Here is a 17110-nt window from a genome sequence, read left to right as displayed (position 1 = left end):
ACTTTGGGAGAATTTGCCTTCCTTTATGCTAAGACAACTAAGAGAATAAGTAATGGTTTTGTACCTGCTGTAATGCTTTAGGTACTTTATGTTAGGATGTCAAGGCTATAAAGTGTCCAGCAAAACCAATTATCTAACATAATACAGATGTCTTCCCCAGACGTTCTGAGAAAAGAACTGATCGTTCTTTTTGGCTTCTCTCTTATTGCAGCAACGAGGCACTACCTACGGTCTACCCTGTGGGTGCCAGTACCTGAAGAGCCACTCAGCGCGACATTTGGAAAAGATCCCTTCCTGTCATTCTGCTGCACCAGAAGAAGAGCTTAGTCCACAATAATCCTGTGGGGGTATGTTCGGAGGGAGAGGTAAGCGCGGTAAGCTTCTTTAGCATTCAAACATCTGTGCAAGAGCTAACCTGAATGCAGAGTAGTACTCTGCTCTCCGAGAGCTAGCCTGGTGCCTGGATAATAGTTTTGCCTCCAGGCGTTTTATGCTAGCCTTGAGAACCTGTCAGTCATTGACCACTTTGGGCCAAGTTCCGACTACAGAAAATAATTGTGAGGAGAAGAGTAGGAAGCACTATTGAATGCTTTCTCTTCTCAGCCATGTGACCTGCAGGTAGAAAAGCAGTCTCTGTTTTGACATCTCTTGCTCTGCCACCTTCAGCCATCAAAGAAGCACTTAAAAGGGCAAATGGTGCAGTCTGAAGCTAACTCATGAAATAGCACGCATAATTAAGATTATTATAAGTATCAGTAGAAACTGCCTGAATCATCACCTCCTTACATGTGAGAATCCAATACTGCATGTCAGCCTAAATCTGAACATCTGCAGCAAGCAACTGTATTTCTCAGATTGTGGTAGTTCTCTTTCAAAATGGGAGCAAAACAGGGGAGAAAAAGTTTGCAGGTTTTGAGGGGAAAGAAAGAAGGAATCTCCAGCTTCTGTGAGCATAGTCAGAAACTGACTGATTTACTTACTTATTGATGATACAAGTCGTGTCATTTATAATGTGCTGCAACAATCCAGCTGAACATGGTTGGCTGGCAGCAAATTATCCTGAACCTTGTGGAGGTAAGTAGGCTCCATCTTATTTTAAAGGATGCCAGACAGTTTGTCTCTTTGGCCAAGCCTTCCCAGTCATTTATAAAGTTACATGGAAAGGTCAATCTGTATTTAGATCTACAATATGATTAAAACAGATCACATTAAATTATTTCCGTTTACTTAAATAAAAGCAAAACAAAATGAAAAAGCTTGCTAAATATCTCTTGGGAGTGGACTTCACTGTCCCCTGGGGTGTGATTGCTAGTTTTCCACTCTTCTGGATACATTAAAAAAAGAGAATCAAACAGGAGTTTCATTAAGAGTTTCTGTTGGAATATAGAGGTTCTGAGCAAATATGGAAAGAAATATACATTTTTTTTATGCAAGGAACCTTCAGAAAAAAATCTTTTTTAGAGTGGAGTTGTCAGGGAAAATGTGATACTATTCAAAATAAAAAACTACACTTTCAAACACTAAAAATAAAAGGGGAGAGGAGTCAATTACATGTAACTCTCTTGTGGGATCAATAGGATAGACATTTTTTCTCTTTGGCTGTCTTCTATATTTCTATGTGATTCTTCTATCAGCACTCTTTCCTCTACGTTCCAATAAATCTAGCACTGAACCAGAACTCGAAGGCAAGTCTAACTTACTTGTCCACAATAGATGACATCATTTGGTATTTCATTCTTTCACATATTTCAGGGACAGCTCCATACCTTACTGATCCTGCCTGTACAGGCTTGACCTTACTGATCTGATTTGCCTGAGTCTACCAAAGGTATGACATTGATCTTATGACTGCTGGATCAGATCCTGCCTAGATGGCTTTTATATGCTTATTTTCCTTGGATTTTCATTCTGCTAAAATAGGAGGACAGAAGATGACCACGTGTTTAGCAGTTCTGGGACCAGCAACCATTAAGAGCAGGATTTCAGTCCCACTACAGTCAAATGTCATTGTGTGTGTGAGGACTAAACAGTAGAATAATTAAGAAAGGTTACTTGGTTTTTAAAAGTGCTTTCCTGACAAACTGCCAGTGTTGTCGCTCTTCAAGGGAAAAATGTTACTTTTTGATGCATTTGTCATGAAAGGTCTGATTCTGAAAATGCTCAAACAAATGAGTAACTTTACTCCTGTGGATAATATTCAAAGAGTTCTTTCATGGTTAGGCGTTTGGTTATCATTCCCGTATTAGAAGTTCTTTCTCTTGATATCTGAGTAAGTAAAGGATTGAGAGATATAGCTGGCAGAGATATTCCCTACATGCCTGGATCTATCCTTTTCCCACCACTTTTCTTGATAGGGCTATTATTCTTGTCTTGATATGGACATGTTCCCTCCTATCTTGTCAGGCTATTCCTTCATCTTGACCTTATAATGATATCTCTTACTCAGGCTGATAGAGTGTTTTAAGAAATACAGATGTGTACTTTACTTATAAATAAGAAACCTTTCTGGTGAGGGGTTTGTCCCAGTGCCATTTCATCCACTGGACAATACACTGAAGAACAGGGAATTAAATATGGAATTATTTGTAAAGTACACTCAGGGTAGTGCTCAGGTCAATTTTTAAACACCTTATTGGAGCCTGCAAACAGTTGGCCTCACAATGAGGACCAGGCTTGGGGAAACAAAATTTGTTTTGCCTTCTTCTGTTTTAAATTTTCTGCAAATGTGTAGTTTAATTGTTACTTTAAACTGTTTATTTAAGTTTATTGAAATAGGTTTTTACACTCTGCCAGCATATGATAGTCAAGCACCTTCTAATTATTTTGAGAATGTTTGCAAACCACGTTGGTCTTCAGATTTTTTCTCAGATTAACGCAAATATTTGATGTACAAAATTGGAATTTTTTGAAATTTGTGAGAGCAAATTTTCGTCTTCTCATCTTCATGCTGGAAATCAGATGATAAATATTTTGCTCTTTACTCCAGTAGTAGAACAAATCTGGCAAAATGAATCAACATATCTGAGTGAATCTTCTCTTTTCAAATATTAGAGGACCCTCACAGATTCTCAAACCTTCTTTGCAATATTCAGTAAATCTCTCAGCTGAGATTTAATTCTAGATGATGGTAATGTATGTGTTTTAGCTGTTAGAATACACAGAACAGCTTGTCACTATCACTGAGTAATTGCACTGCAGTTACTGGTAGGGAATATGGTATTCAGAAAAATGAAAAATGTAGGAATCTTCTGAAGTCAAGTTTAAGGTCAATGAAGCAAATTAACGGAAATGTAGAGTGGAAGATTATAACAAAATTGAACGTAAATAGCACTGCATTTTTTGAACCTGAAGAGTCTGAATTGCAAACAGAAACTGAAGAACAGTTATCTCCTCTGGGAAAAACAGATGTCGTCAATGAAGGCAGAGAGTCATTGCATATATTTGCAAAAATGGAGGGTTTCTGTTCTCTTGAAATTCTTTTTAGAACTGAGCCAAAGCCAAGATTCTGCTGCCATATTCATTTAAAGAACTTCTTACCTGGTGAACAAAGCTGTTACCCTTAATGGCACACTATTAAATGCCATTCACCCCAAGAAGGGATTTCAAAACCGAGTCCTAATTGATCCATTTCCAGGATCAATTAATGGAATTTTTTCAGGCCAGGGACTTTCAGCTTGCGATGGAGGACGGCAGTTCTACCATGCTGAGGGACCATCCTCAGGAGCCCTGGAGGTCAGCCTTTCCCCCTGCGACTGATGACTGCCTGGCCAGCAGAGAGTCATCAGGTGCTTTGTCAGGGTGGCGAGCACACTAATGCTTAAATGTTAAGTCCTGGCTACCTTTTGTGGCTGCTTGCCAATAAATAGTTGATTTACACTTTGAAGTTACGTATAGGCAACTTGAAGCCTCTTTGATGTCTGAACAGACTAAAGATGTCTGAACAAGCTGACCCGAAAGAGAAGCCATAAAAGGGAGTGGGCAGGGAAGTATCTTCTTTCTACTTAAAAATATGCTGTTTACATCAACATATATAGTGTTAGTTTATGTTAACACAAATAAGATCATATCCATAAATCAAAGGCAAGAATAAAAATGAGTAATTAATATTCTCTCTTTTGTACCTATTCTGTGCTTGTTTTATAATTTGTAGCAGGCGGAAGCTAAATGTTTTCAAAGAATCAAAACCAATTTTATAAGAAGATGGTTCATCTTCTCTAAATAGCTTCTCCTTAGACTGCCAGTTATACTTATGATTTTAATCTATAAAAACTTTACTGTTGGAATATGATAATATTTTGGGGAGCTCCAAGTGAATCCACATTCTTGAACCTTCCTCCATATTCCATGTCTGAAGATTCTTCCTTTTAATACCACTATCTCATTGTTTTACTTGTCTTTGGAAAGATCTGGAAACCTTTGTGCCACAGCAATATTCTCACTCTCTGCTAACAAGCTGTTATGGCCTATTTATGGTAGATTTTCTTGATTTAGATCAAAATCTGTTTTTTAAATTTCTTTTATTGCAATGGTATATATAGTACGTTATGAGTAATTCTAACACAAACCAATAAAGATGTCTGTCTTTTTTCTTAGTTAAGATTTAAAGAATTTCTAAGTCAATATTTAAAGAAATGAAGGTGAAGATACAGAAATAAAAGAAACAGATCTGAATGAAGTAGAACAGAGAAGGACGTTGACAAAATAGGCTTTCTCTTAAGCGACAATTCCAAATATACATTTAGGAGTAAAAATAAACAGATGATGGTGAGACAGAAGCATATGGCAGAAAGGAAGCTATAGTGTGTGTCCAAAACACCTAAATAAACAAGACTGAGAATAAAAGCTCTTGTTCATAAATGCACAGGAGCTTCAAAGCATGTAGTATCAAAACTACAAAATACAGATTAATTATATTTAACTAAAAAATGCAATCCAATGTTTCAAGTGGCAAGATTATCTTTAGATTTCCAACGATGGTCTATTCTGATCTTTCCTCAAGTAAGTATCTAGAAAAACTTCTGAAGAAAACCCAGGAGAATAAGTATATTCAGAAAGTGAATTTCTTGAATAACTCATTTGCCAAGTAGGCTACCACTTAGAAGCTGCAGAGGAACCATTCTTTCTTGGAAAGCATCTAATACATTATCATCACTGGGAGCAGTCCTGGTATGTCAGTGCCACTGTAACAGAGATAACTCCTACCTCTTAAAAATAAATGAGAAGAAAGTCAGACAAGTTGAATGAATGTATCTATAGACAGAAAGCTTTTGTTTGAGAAGTTTTTATACAGGTCAGCCCTGAAAGAAGAGTTCATAAACTAATCTGTTATGATGATTTCAGGAATTTCATTGGGAATTTTTCTAAAAATTGAATATACAGTTTTTGAATGGTTACCATAATGGAGGAATGGTTTATAGCAAGTGTCTTCGAAGCAAACAAATGCTTTCTCTTACTTTGCTAACAGAGAAGAATGGCTAGAGTTTGCATAATTCCATGTCAGAAGTACAAAAAGTGTGCAAAGCTATGAAGTAGGTAATGCTACTGTTAAGTTGTGTACTTTGCACTTCACATTTTATGATGCCAAAAGTTAAATGCATAATATAAAATTTGCAGAAGCTGAACTATATGATAATTATGATAATTGGGGATATTTCTCTCCAGGGAGTGAGCTCTAATAGTTAAGGAGTGACTTGATGTTAAAATAAAAATCTCCCTGTGCATTGATTAATTAAATAAAAGGAATCCAGGAGGTTTATTACATAGTGGTACGGCACGTGACTTGTACTTTCTGTGGGCTACAGGATATATTTATTAGCAACCATATCTGTGTTTACTGGAAGTTAAGACTGCAGCAGGACATCTCTCTCAGACAACCTCTCATCTGAAAATTACAACTATGGAAATGAACACCCAAGTGGGAAGATGTATAATCCTTTTCATTTTCATATTGCCTGTAACAGCAACAATCCCATGCTCCGTGATGCTTCCATTTCTAGTAGCCACCAAAAGCAATACTTACCTCACTTTCATCAACAAATGTAACTCAGGCTAACAGCAGCACACGCGGGCAAGGTGTTGCTCTCCAGAGGTATGTCAGAGAGTGCCCTGGCGTTCTGAGCGGGAGTGAAGTCGTCTGGCTCATCATCCACCCTCTCAGTGTCTCCACACCTTTGGGGAACTACATCTCACATCTGGTCCTGAATTTCTGCAGAGGCCGAGTATGTCTTCAGTTGGCAGGCGCTTAGGCTACGTTTCGTGATAGGTGAACCATCCAGGGGCCCTGTTCTGGCACTAAGGCTGACTGTCACAAAGTGGCTTGCGACTATATTAATAAAGCTCTTACCCTTCAGCAAAGGGCAGCCACATCCAAACCACCTGCTGGAAGCGGTGCCAGGGCTGCACTAATTCTTGAACAATGCTTGGCAAAGTCCTATTTGGCACAGACCAAAGCTATGCCAGGAACTATTCTAACAGTGTAGTTTTACAGTATAGCTGATGGACTTCCCCTGCCCAGGAACTTTCCCTGACTCTGTTTAATTTATTCGTATATATTCATAGGAACTGGCTCAATAACAGTGTCCCAAGAATCACTTGCATCATTGAAGCCAGTAGCAGCTTCCAGAATGGCGTAGCAGGTCTCGGGTGAACCCTTCTGTCAGGACTGCATGCAGTGTTGCAAGGTACCACGGCATAACCTGACATTGCTTCAGCCCCAAGATGCAGCAGAGGTTTAAGAAGCCCGCTGTTCTGCTAGAGGATGAGTACTGGCAGAACCAAACCCACCAAGTGCGGTCCTGTGGTCTGCATGGCAGAGAGCAGTGCTTCCTTCTCTAGTTCCCTCGGGCACTCTCCTTTCTTCTCCATCCCAGTCCAGACCTTCCTTACCTTCTGCCTGCATATCTGCTGCCCTCTGCTGAAGTAGACATAGGCCAAGGAGTGTGGTCTTCTATGCCCTGGCTTCGGGCACATTTAGGAGAAAATCTCTACTGTCTTTAAGATTCCCTTTCATGATGACACTGGGGTCCCTTTGCACAGGTATTGCCTCTGCTGGGGGATGTTCTCCTCATGCTGGAGGCTGGGCGGCCTGGGCTTCGAAGGGCATGACTGTCCCCCTTGAGGTGCAGAGGTAGTTAACGCTAGGTGAGGTTACATTTGCCCTGATCCATGGGGAGCTGGGTGGCAGCACACACTTCCAGAGCTCATCCTGTTCAAATGAGATCTGACTTATTTTCTCAGGATATGGCTGCTAGACACTTTGGCTCTTGGGCTTAATCCTTTCGTCGGTATATTTAAGTAGAACACTGTAGATTTAGAATGAGATGAATTAAGTTGTTTCTCATCAGGAACCAATGGTGTTTTGATCAATGCTGGGCCAGGTTAGGTAGCAGGTCAGAGTGGTTTCTTCATGACCTTTGGACTGAGGACATTCCTAGAGTTTTTAGCTTCTAGATGTATTAGGTGATGTTTAGAGTTTAAAAAGGGCTTTTTCAGAGCCTTGTCAGGCCTGGTGGAACAACTAGCTTCTGAAATCTGTAAGGACAGACTCAAACAAAAAAAGCCTGGATAAAACAATTGGTACAGGGAATGCTTTCCAAACTCGGGGAGACGACTCTGAAATTCATCCCCTGCCAGACGACTCCTTTTTAAAGAAGAGACTTCTAGCGCAAGTCTCTCTGCTCATTTCGGTTGATGCAGCGTGACACAAGGCAAGCGGTTTAAAGGCTGAGGCAGTTGATCCGATGTTCATAGACTGTCACACTGAAAAAGAAGACCCAAGTGTTTTTATTCTGAAATCATGTTCTTAACCGACTCATCAGAGTTACTTTCGTTATATTAGGTTAGAGGAATATGATGATGGCATAGTGATAAAGCCTGTTTCTCCTAGGGAGCCTACCCATGATATTTGTTTGTTGTCTTTGTAAGTACATTCTATTAACGGCATATGTTTTTACTATGTAGATGATGCAATGTTAGAAGCCACTTTCCACACAGTTTCTTCTGAGATTGTACGCCGTAACATTGCTTATACGGGTATGAATATTACTTGAGCTTACAGTGGCAGAGAAATAGCTATCTCAACAGGATAGTAAAACAGCTGATTACTTCCTGAAGCACCTCTTTAAATCAGGAATCCTCCCAATAAAATGCCTTTTAAAAATCCTTTTAATATTAGAGCATACAACAGTTAATCACCTTCAAAAACTGTAGGTACGGCAGTAAAAGGAGGAAAACGTCCTTCCTCTTTCCACTGGTACTTCATCCTTGTTTGAGTTTAAAGTGCAGCTTTGGTTTAGTATTTTTAAGTGCCTTCATTTAATAATGAATTCAGAGAGGGTTTTTTTCAGTATTGAGAAAAAACCAAGGATGCTGAAACCCTCCTCTCAGTCTACATTGCAATTTTTTGTGTATGGAGGCAAAACACTTGATGTCATTCCTGAATAATGTTGAGCAATGTTTTATCCATCAGAGTTATCCAAATACAAGCAAAGGGCAACTCCGTATTTCAGTGACCTGACTGGTCCTTTTGTTGGATGGCCAGCTCCACTTAGCTACAGATGGTCATATGATATAAAAGTATAAGATATCACAAAAAGAGGTGCTGTAAGCTCTGGAATCTTGTTTTTGCAGTCTGTGCTCGTATTTGCTTCTCCACTTGATCTTATCCTCACTAGAAAAGTTCCAAAAGTTTACATCAATTAATTTTATTTGATCTATGTAAACTAGAAAAAAACCTCTGAGGCTGACACTTTGAATCCAGTTCAAACTTGTTTAGATTAACTTGTCTTAATTAGCGACCTAAGTGAAAACAAAGCAAGGGTAAAATCACTTCCTGTGCACCACTGATGGATGTGTCTTCAGTGAAGAGTTAACGTGAATTATCCGTGCTTGAATTACTCTGTTTCTATTAGCTCTGTTTGCATGAAAGCAACCACACTGTAAAATAACACTTGAGTTTGTTTTGTCCACGCTATGCTTGTATGAGTTGCGGGTGGGCATCCTATGGATTTCTTTACTGGAGTAAGCTGCAAAACAAAACAAAACAAAACAAAACATCCCCAGTTAATTGTTTATAAGAAAAGGCTGACCTCTTTAGATGAGCAGAAGGCACTGAAGGACTGTATATCCTTGAAGTTTTCCCATGGAGCAAACATATGTCCCTGCTACAGGGAGATCAGTTGTTCAACTGCAGCCATTAGTGGGCCAGCCAGTTAGCGCTACAGGCTTCACCACGCTGAAGTTAGGATCCTATGTACGAGTTAAACTTGGGCAACATTTAAGCTAAAATTAGCTTTGCAGAGATGCTCCTGCAGTTGGGATTTGCACTCCTGCACAATAAGATGCAGATCTTCTAGTATAGCAAGACTCCTTGTACTGCTCAGATCTGCTTAGTGACAATAATATGTCAGATTCGGGATGAGCTCGCCTGGGTGCACCGTGTCTGCGCGTGCTTTTGAGGTCAGGTGTCTGCTCAGAGTGGCAGTCTGCATATTTTCCTGAGCCTCCTTCTATGACATGCCCCATTCTACCTATCCTCTGACATATGTATTAAATTTAGTAATTACATTAAAGATGTGTTTTCCCTCCCCCAAAGTTAAAAACAAGGAAGGAAGGTAACAGTTTGCAGGACAGATTAGTAAGCATGGCAGTTCATTGCTGAAGGAAATAAAAAATACTAGCCAGCCTTTCCAAACAGGAATCTGTGTTTAGGAATCTAAATGCATATTTGCTCACTTAAATGCATGGCCTGAGTTTTGGAGGTGCTGAGTTGATGCAATCTCTGAATGTTTTTCATCCTCAAAAATCTGGCCAATTGCTTTCATGTCTCTATGTGGAATGTAGTCACCCAAGTTTGACAGTTTTGGCTCTAAGGTTTAGCTTGACTGAAAACAAACTGGCTTCAAAACTGTAGGGGAGGTTAGCAGCAGCTGCTCAAACCTATGTATCCAAGAAAGTGAATCTTAAAATGTCAGATGGATTTCTTCTCATGAAGTCAACCAGCAAGAAACAGGAACAGAGACATACCTGGGAGGGTAAAACCAGACCTCAGTCTTCTGCTCCTTGCTCAGATGATGTTTCTGAGCAGCCCTGCCCTGGGTCAGGGGCTCAGGTGGCCTGCTGTACAGGAACCTGAGGCTTGTCATGTTCATAACAACATCTATGATTTAGATATTGCTCTCTGGTTCTCAGTGAAGGAGCTGTGAGCTGGCACAATGATAACCTCTATATCATCCTTCTTCAAAATAAATGAATAATCCTGCAGGAAACAAGAACTGCCCAGGCTGTGGCAGACTGGTAGAGAACTGCTGTAATACGTTTGCAATGCTTTGTGCATCTCCGGATAAAGTGAAGTTCAAGGTAGAAAGATAAAGGTAGTTAGCAAGCTTTCCAATTTAATTTGGTACTGCTGAAACTCAAAAGCTGAGAGCAGAATTAGTGAACCTCTTGGATTTAAGTATTTGAAATTCTAGCATAAAATTATCTTCCAGTAATGGAAAAAATAGAAATTAATATTGGAATGATTCTGCATTCAAGAAGTGCAAATCTGTCTTCAAGTTCATTTAGCAAAGTGACATTTAAATTACTATGAAGAATTGTGTGCGCTATATGTTATTTGTAATTTCATAAAATGTTGGGATGAGATTGTCCTGGGATCAGCATGTGATTAAACTGATTATATACCTTATATACATGGTATGTTTCTTATTCAGTCGCAATCAAAATACAATCTACTTTTATTAATATAATAATTTAGATGTCATAAATGAAATCTCAGTTAAATATTTTTTAATTTCTATTCACAGCCTTTTATTCTCTATTAACAAACTCATTCCTCTCACCTAAAAAAAGATTCTACTTTTCCCATCACCACGATGGCTGACATCTGCTAGGATGACCCCTTGCCCCTAGCAGCAAAGCACTGCGATGTAGAAATGGACAACAGACAGATGCTCTTCTCCTGATTCTAAAGAACTTTAAAAATATGGATGGGTGCAGAAGAGGGCACCAAATACTAACCGTCAAAGCAGACACTGTTTTTCTCTCCTTAACACCCATGCTGAGTATTTCTCTTTTCCTCGCTCCCAACCCCCATGTATGCATATACGTCTTAATACTCAAAATAAGTCGTGTTATTTTATTTTGAGTCCAGGAACTTACATCCAATTTCCTTCAGGCCTGTTGATCTTCCTTTTCTGCTGTGAAAATAAGGGTGTGAGTAGCAGACAATGAAAGGCTATGCTATCGTAATCCACGCTGGCACTCTGTGTCTCTCCTGACTGGCATCAGTAAGGTCAGGCAGCAAAGGTTAAAGTCACTAAGCCTAGAAGCCCACGTTTCAATTCCTGCTACACTTGCTGACCCCACCCTGGGTGTTACACAAAGAGGACTTTTAATGTAATGTGAAGACTGTATGGTTAAAATTACCTCAGGAAATTCCAAAATTAAGATTTCTGGTGTAATATGTTAACGGGACTATATTGCACAACTAGCGCCTTCTGTGTTTTTTATTGCTTTTATAGTTACGGCTTATTATCTGTCACACATGCATTCTGACACAGTTTTTCAAAGTCCGTTGAAGTCCAAATAGTCAAGGTTTCATCACAGCCATCCAGGGATAATTGAAGAATTGCACACTGATGATAAGGTTCAGGGGCAGGGCAGAAGACAAACAATGCCTTTACCCGGTCATGGGATCCCTCGTGTCCCTGGGCCACAGAATCAGACTCCTCCATCATTGTTCTCTTCTCCTGGCCCTGTATATGTTGGTTGCACTTTTTTCTACATTGTGGCTGAATGTCTATAGTCTGGTCCATACATAACTCCCATGGAAAAAAGGAGTCCCAAATTAGAATCCCTTTGGACTTGGGCAGGTGTAGTTTTCTTCTGGATTAGTAAAGCACTGAACTTTGTGGGAACTAACTGCCTACCTTGTGATGTATGAGAGCAAAGCTCTCGAGCATGTGCAGAAGAATGCTTTGTTTTGGTGTCTAGGAAGCTTCATGGCTGACAGCAAAGGCAGTGGTAGGTGTTGGACATAGGAAAGGCAGTTACGCTGTGCTTGTTCAGAGACTCGAGAAACAAAGATGGTGGTGTGAAAGAACTGGAAAAGTTATGAGTCAGCGAATAAAAAAACAAATGTTATTATGGGAATACAGATAACTTACCAACAGTGGAATATTCTGGACATACAATATGTGGAATGATTTATTTTTATCTATTTGTCAGTCTATCTGTCTAATAATATATGTGCCCAAAGAGACATGGAAAAATGTATTCACATTTTTTCATACATGGGACAGGAATCTGTACAATACCCTTTCATCAGATCTGCATGTTGTTATGGCTATGCATACTCATAACTCAAGCTGTGGAAAAGCTTGGGAAACAACACGGGTGCTAGTAGCTCAGAGTCAGGGTCTCTGAAAATCTAGAAAGGGTACACAACGTAGACTCCTCTGTAGACTAACGGTCATGCTTAGAGACCACTAATGCTAAAAACTTCAATAAGAAGTAGCTGTCTTTGTGTGTTAATTCCAGGTACTCCTCTATCAGGTCACTGAGGGATTTCTTAGGGTCTGTTCCAGGTTTGAGAAGGGAAAGGAGTCTTGGATAACAGTTGTGCAAGCATCACAGTCAAATCACGGAAAGCTGAGTGCCACTGAAATACATTTTGACTTCTACTGAAAAAATAATTCTTTTAGGCTGTAGCTTGACTGTACCTTTTTGATTCTCTCTTCTGGTTCCCATCTTGGTTCCTGTATTGCAAGCGATATGAACTGCTTGTTTCCATTTTCCTGGATCTTCACTATCTATTCCTACTTGACCTATCAGCACTGCCATTATTTTGACTCTTGCATCTAACTGTCCCATGAAACCACAGTTACTGCCCACTTACCACACTTCCAAATAAGCACTTTCACCCTTTCACTCAAGCTTTCTCTTGGGAGGAACTCCCAGCAGATGTCTGTAATCTTACCTCATTCCCTGCTCTGAAAGCATCATGATGCCTGCAACACACGCAATAACAATCAGGCAACTGGCTCCTGACCACGACGCTGAACGTCAGCTCACTCTTTCTTTGTGTTTCCCTATCAATGTCCGTGTTCCCACTGATGTCTCTAGTTTCATGCTTAGACTGTCTCCTCTTTTAAGCAAGAACATCTTTTGTGATTTGCTGGTGCAGCACCTCATCTTGCAGTATAATGTGGGCTCCAGGTGAGAGTATAAGACAACACGCCGGGGCTGGATGGTCTTAGGCAATCGCTGTACTCCCCTGTGCGGGAAGACTGTCTGCCAATGCCTGTACTGGATCTCTAGGCCGCTGGCGGAGGAGGGGAGGGCTGGTTCAGGTGGCCCTTCTGACCCATACTGCTGTACGAAGGATTCTCCGGAGCAGATGGAAGTGAAGGCTGAGTAGGGTCAGGTCCCACTTTCTCGCTATTATAATGGCCCTTTGGTTTGCGAGAGAAGTTAAAGCTGCGCTCCGCAGCTTTTATTTGGAAGCCGCTGCCTGGCAGTCTGCCCCATCTGCTTCATCCAGGCAGTGAATCAAGCCTGTTGTACTTAAACCATTGACCCCTACTCTGAGAAATACCAGAGAAGAATAGACTTTAACTAAATCTTTCAGTAGCACCCTCTCCCCTTATTTTTCTCCATCCCTCCCATTGTTTTGAAGCCAAGTCACTTTTTGTTTGCTGGAGGAAGATTAAACAAAGGAACACACCAGCGGCGCCAGGGTTTTTTGACGCACGTGTTGGCTGTATCACTCGGGCAGCCTTCCAGCAGGTATGCCCGTACAGCTGCAGAGCCATTCACTGCCGAGCCGTAAAACTGCTGGCAGGTCTCACCATCTGTGAGGAAGGCTGTGTGAGAACTTCCCTACTTACTGGATGGCTTTCAAGACAAATGTCACCACTGACCCCATTAAGATAGCCAACGTTCAAGAAACGGCGTAAGGCATTGCAAGGCTGTTCTCTTTTCTGTCCTGGTTGAGTGAGTCCTGCAGTTTTGTAGATGTTCCCGCATCAAAAATACTTGAAAGCTTGTGACGTTTTTACAGCATGAAACACTGAGTAATCGTGAGACTCTTCCCATCGAGTGTCTGAGACACTGTGGCAAAGATTAGGGTGGGAAATTGTGGACTTTTTAAGCTATGCTGCTACCATTACAGGAAAGAAAATGGGAGGGGAAAGAAAAGCAAAGCCAACCCAAGAGCTAGCACCCAGAATCTTGTTTGGTAGCCTGGCACAGTCTCTGGAGAGAAATAAGTGTCCTCTGTACCTAGTCCATCACCCACAGATTTTGGTCTTGCTGTTCACAAAATAAAAATGCTTTCTTCATCTAAGCCCTTGCCAACAACTCTTCCATCCAACAGTGTACGAATTTCATTTCTAGCTGATTCTGAAAGATACTGAATTAAAAGTCATTTGAAACAGTATCTGACTCTTGCAATGCAAGCATCTGTAGCTAAGCCCAGGGCCTCCCTACAAATTTGTATTGGGTTTGCATGGCAAGGTTTTGGTAGCGGGGGGGGCTACAGGGGTGGCTTCTGTGAGAAGCTGCTAGAAGCTTCCTCTATGTCCGATGGAGCCAATGCCAGCCAGCTCCAAAGCGGACCCTCCGCTGTCCAAGGCCAAGCCCATCAGCGACGGTGGTAGTGCCTCTGGGATAACATATTTAAGAAGGGGAAAAAGTTGCTGCGCAACAGCAACTTCAGCCGGAGAGAGGAGTGAGAATATGTGAGAGCAACAACCCTGCAGACAGCAAGGTCAGTGAAGAAGGAGGGAGAGGAGGTGCTCTAGGCACCAGAGCAGAGATTCCCCTGCAGCCTGTGGTGAAGACCATGGTGAGGCAGGCTGTCCCCTGCAGCCCATGGAGGTTAACGGTGGAGCAGATATCCACCTGCAGCCCGTGGAGGACCCCACACTGGAGCAGGTGTATGTCCAAAGGAGGCTGTGACCCCGTGGAGAGCCCGTGCTGGAGCAGGCTCTTGGCAGGACCTGTGGACCCGTGGAGAGAGGAGACCATGCTGGAGCAGGTTTGCTGTCAGGACTTGTGACCCCGTGGGGGACCCACGCTGGAGCAGTCCGTTCCTGAAGGACTGCACCCCATGGAAGGGACCCACGCTGGAGCAGTTCGAGAAGAACTGCAGCCTGTGGGAAGGACTCATGTTGGAGAAGTTCATGGAGAACTGTCTCCCTCAGGAGGGGCCCCACGCTGGAGCAGGGGAAGAATGTGAGGAGTCCTCCCCCTGAGGAGGAAGGAGCGGCAGAGACAACGTGTGATGAACTGACCGCAACCCCCATTCCCCGCCCCCCTGTGCCACTCGAGGGGAGGAGGTAGAGAATTCGGTAGTAAAGTTAAGCCTCGGAAGAAGGGAGGGGTGGGGGGAAGGTGTTTTAAGATTTAGTTTTTATTTCTCATTACCCTACTCTGATTTGATTGGCAATAAATCAATCTAATTTCCCCAAGTCGAGTCTGTTTTGCCCGTGATGGTAATTGGTGAGTGATCTCCCTGTCCTTATCTCAAGCCTTTTGTTATATTTTCTCTCCCCTGTCCAGCTGAGGAGGGGAGTGATAGAGCAGCTTTGGTGGGCATCTGGCATCCAGCCAGGGTCAACCCACCACAAAATTATTGTTTCGGGTATCTCATAATCATATAGAGCGAAAAGATGTATTTCTTCTCCGTCTGTTCAGTATTCAGGTTATATAGCTAGCCAAACATTGTTACCCAAACATCTTGGCTTAATGGGAAAAAGTACATTTAAGTATGAAAAGCCAGGTCATTTTATCAAAAGAGACAAGTTGTCTTCTCTGTTCTTTTCTTTAACCAGTGTAAGTTTCATCTGCAGCCGTAATAGATGCAGACAAGGGGAAATAACCACTAGGCTCCTAGTTCAAAGGCCACAGAAATCAGTGAGACATTTTCCCTTGCCTTCAGTGGATCTTGGATCATATCCCAAAATCTGACCTCTGACTTGACAAAGATAGTTACTAGTCTTTCGTTCAGTTTAATGATGCTTAATGAACATGTCTAAGGCATGTTTGAGCAGTGCTAGGATGGCGTGAGCAGGAAATACACTGAGCAGTAACATGATTTAAAGAGATAAAAGTTATCTGGCATTTTTTAAAGATTAGCTCACACCATCCAAACTTTTTAATCCAGATGCAGCTAGCTGTTGTGGTTGTGTTAGCCATCTGGTACTATAGTCTCTGGCTGAAAACAGAAGCAATACATATCACCACTGGTTTTTGTTTCCATGAAAAAGGAACGCTGTTTTTATGATCATCCATTCATTTGGTATCAAGCACATTTCACACATGAGTTAACTGGAGACCTGCAGTTGATATATTCTGTGGTAAGAAGAAGGGCTTTGTATGGCTGATGGTAGAAGCAGAGATGCAGAGGGAAAGGTTGCAGTTTCAGTGTAACTGAATATAATATCATTGGGTTTTTTTAGCTTTCCCTTCATAAAAAGATTCTTTATTCAGTGACGCATTGTCTCATATAACAAAAGGGTTTGTAGTACTTTCTGGTTTTGCAGTTCAAAGCAGATAACATCTTCAGCCATATTTTGCTAAGCATAAAAACATTTGTAATTGCTTTCCACTAACCTGCCCAGCAAACTACCAGTAACTTATTTTTGTATATTTACACACTTGAAAACAACATTTTATTTTGTTCAAGTAGCAGATGCGTGCAAAAAAATTACCAGCAATAGAGAGCAGAAAACAAACCATGAAGGCAAAGGACATGGTGGCTGCTTAAAAATGGTATTCATGGTACACGGCAGCACAAATGACATCACCCAAGGGAACTTCCTGGCTTCTCATTGCAGGGGGGTCGGACTAGATGACCTTTAAAGGTCCCTTCCAACCCAAACTACTCTATGATTCTGTAATTCTCTCCAGGGAGACATAAAGTCTTTTTGAGAAGAAAAGGAGTGCTGCTGCCGCACCATGCAGTAAGGGACACCAAGGTCTCATGTATCTTCTGTGTCCTGGAGACAGGAGTAGAGTTGGAGCAGGTCTGTAACCTCAGGTTTCTCTATGTCTCCTGGAAAAAAGCTAGCACCCAAAAGGATGGAACCCAAATCCTGGGTTTGTAGTT

At 41.4% G+C, this 17110-nt stretch overlaps 1 long non-coding RNA gene across 2 annotated transcripts in view; it reads left to right on the top strand.

Annotated features, from left to right (window-relative positions):
- Window positions 1–17110, top strand: part of LOC143155949 (uncharacterized) — a 34034-nt gene that overhangs the window by 6055 nt on the left and 10869 nt on the right. Inside the window, exon 2 of one of the 2 annotated variants that reach the window (XR_012994517.1) lies at window positions 212–365. This is a non-coding gene — a long non-coding RNA (uncharacterized LOC143155949). Of the gene's footprint in view, window positions 1–211; window positions 375–17110 lie in introns of both variants that reach the window. The other variant, XR_012994518.1, reaches the window with a different exon arrangement.

The sequence above is a fragment of the Aptenodytes patagonicus genome, chromosome 1 (assembly GCF_965638725.1).
Source record: "Aptenodytes patagonicus chromosome 1, bAptPat1.pri.cur, whole genome shotgun sequence".
Classification (NCBI taxonomy): Eukaryota; Metazoa; Chordata; class Aves; order Sphenisciformes; family Spheniscidae; genus Aptenodytes; species Aptenodytes patagonicus.
This window is presented reverse-complemented; position numbering and strand designations above follow the sequence as displayed.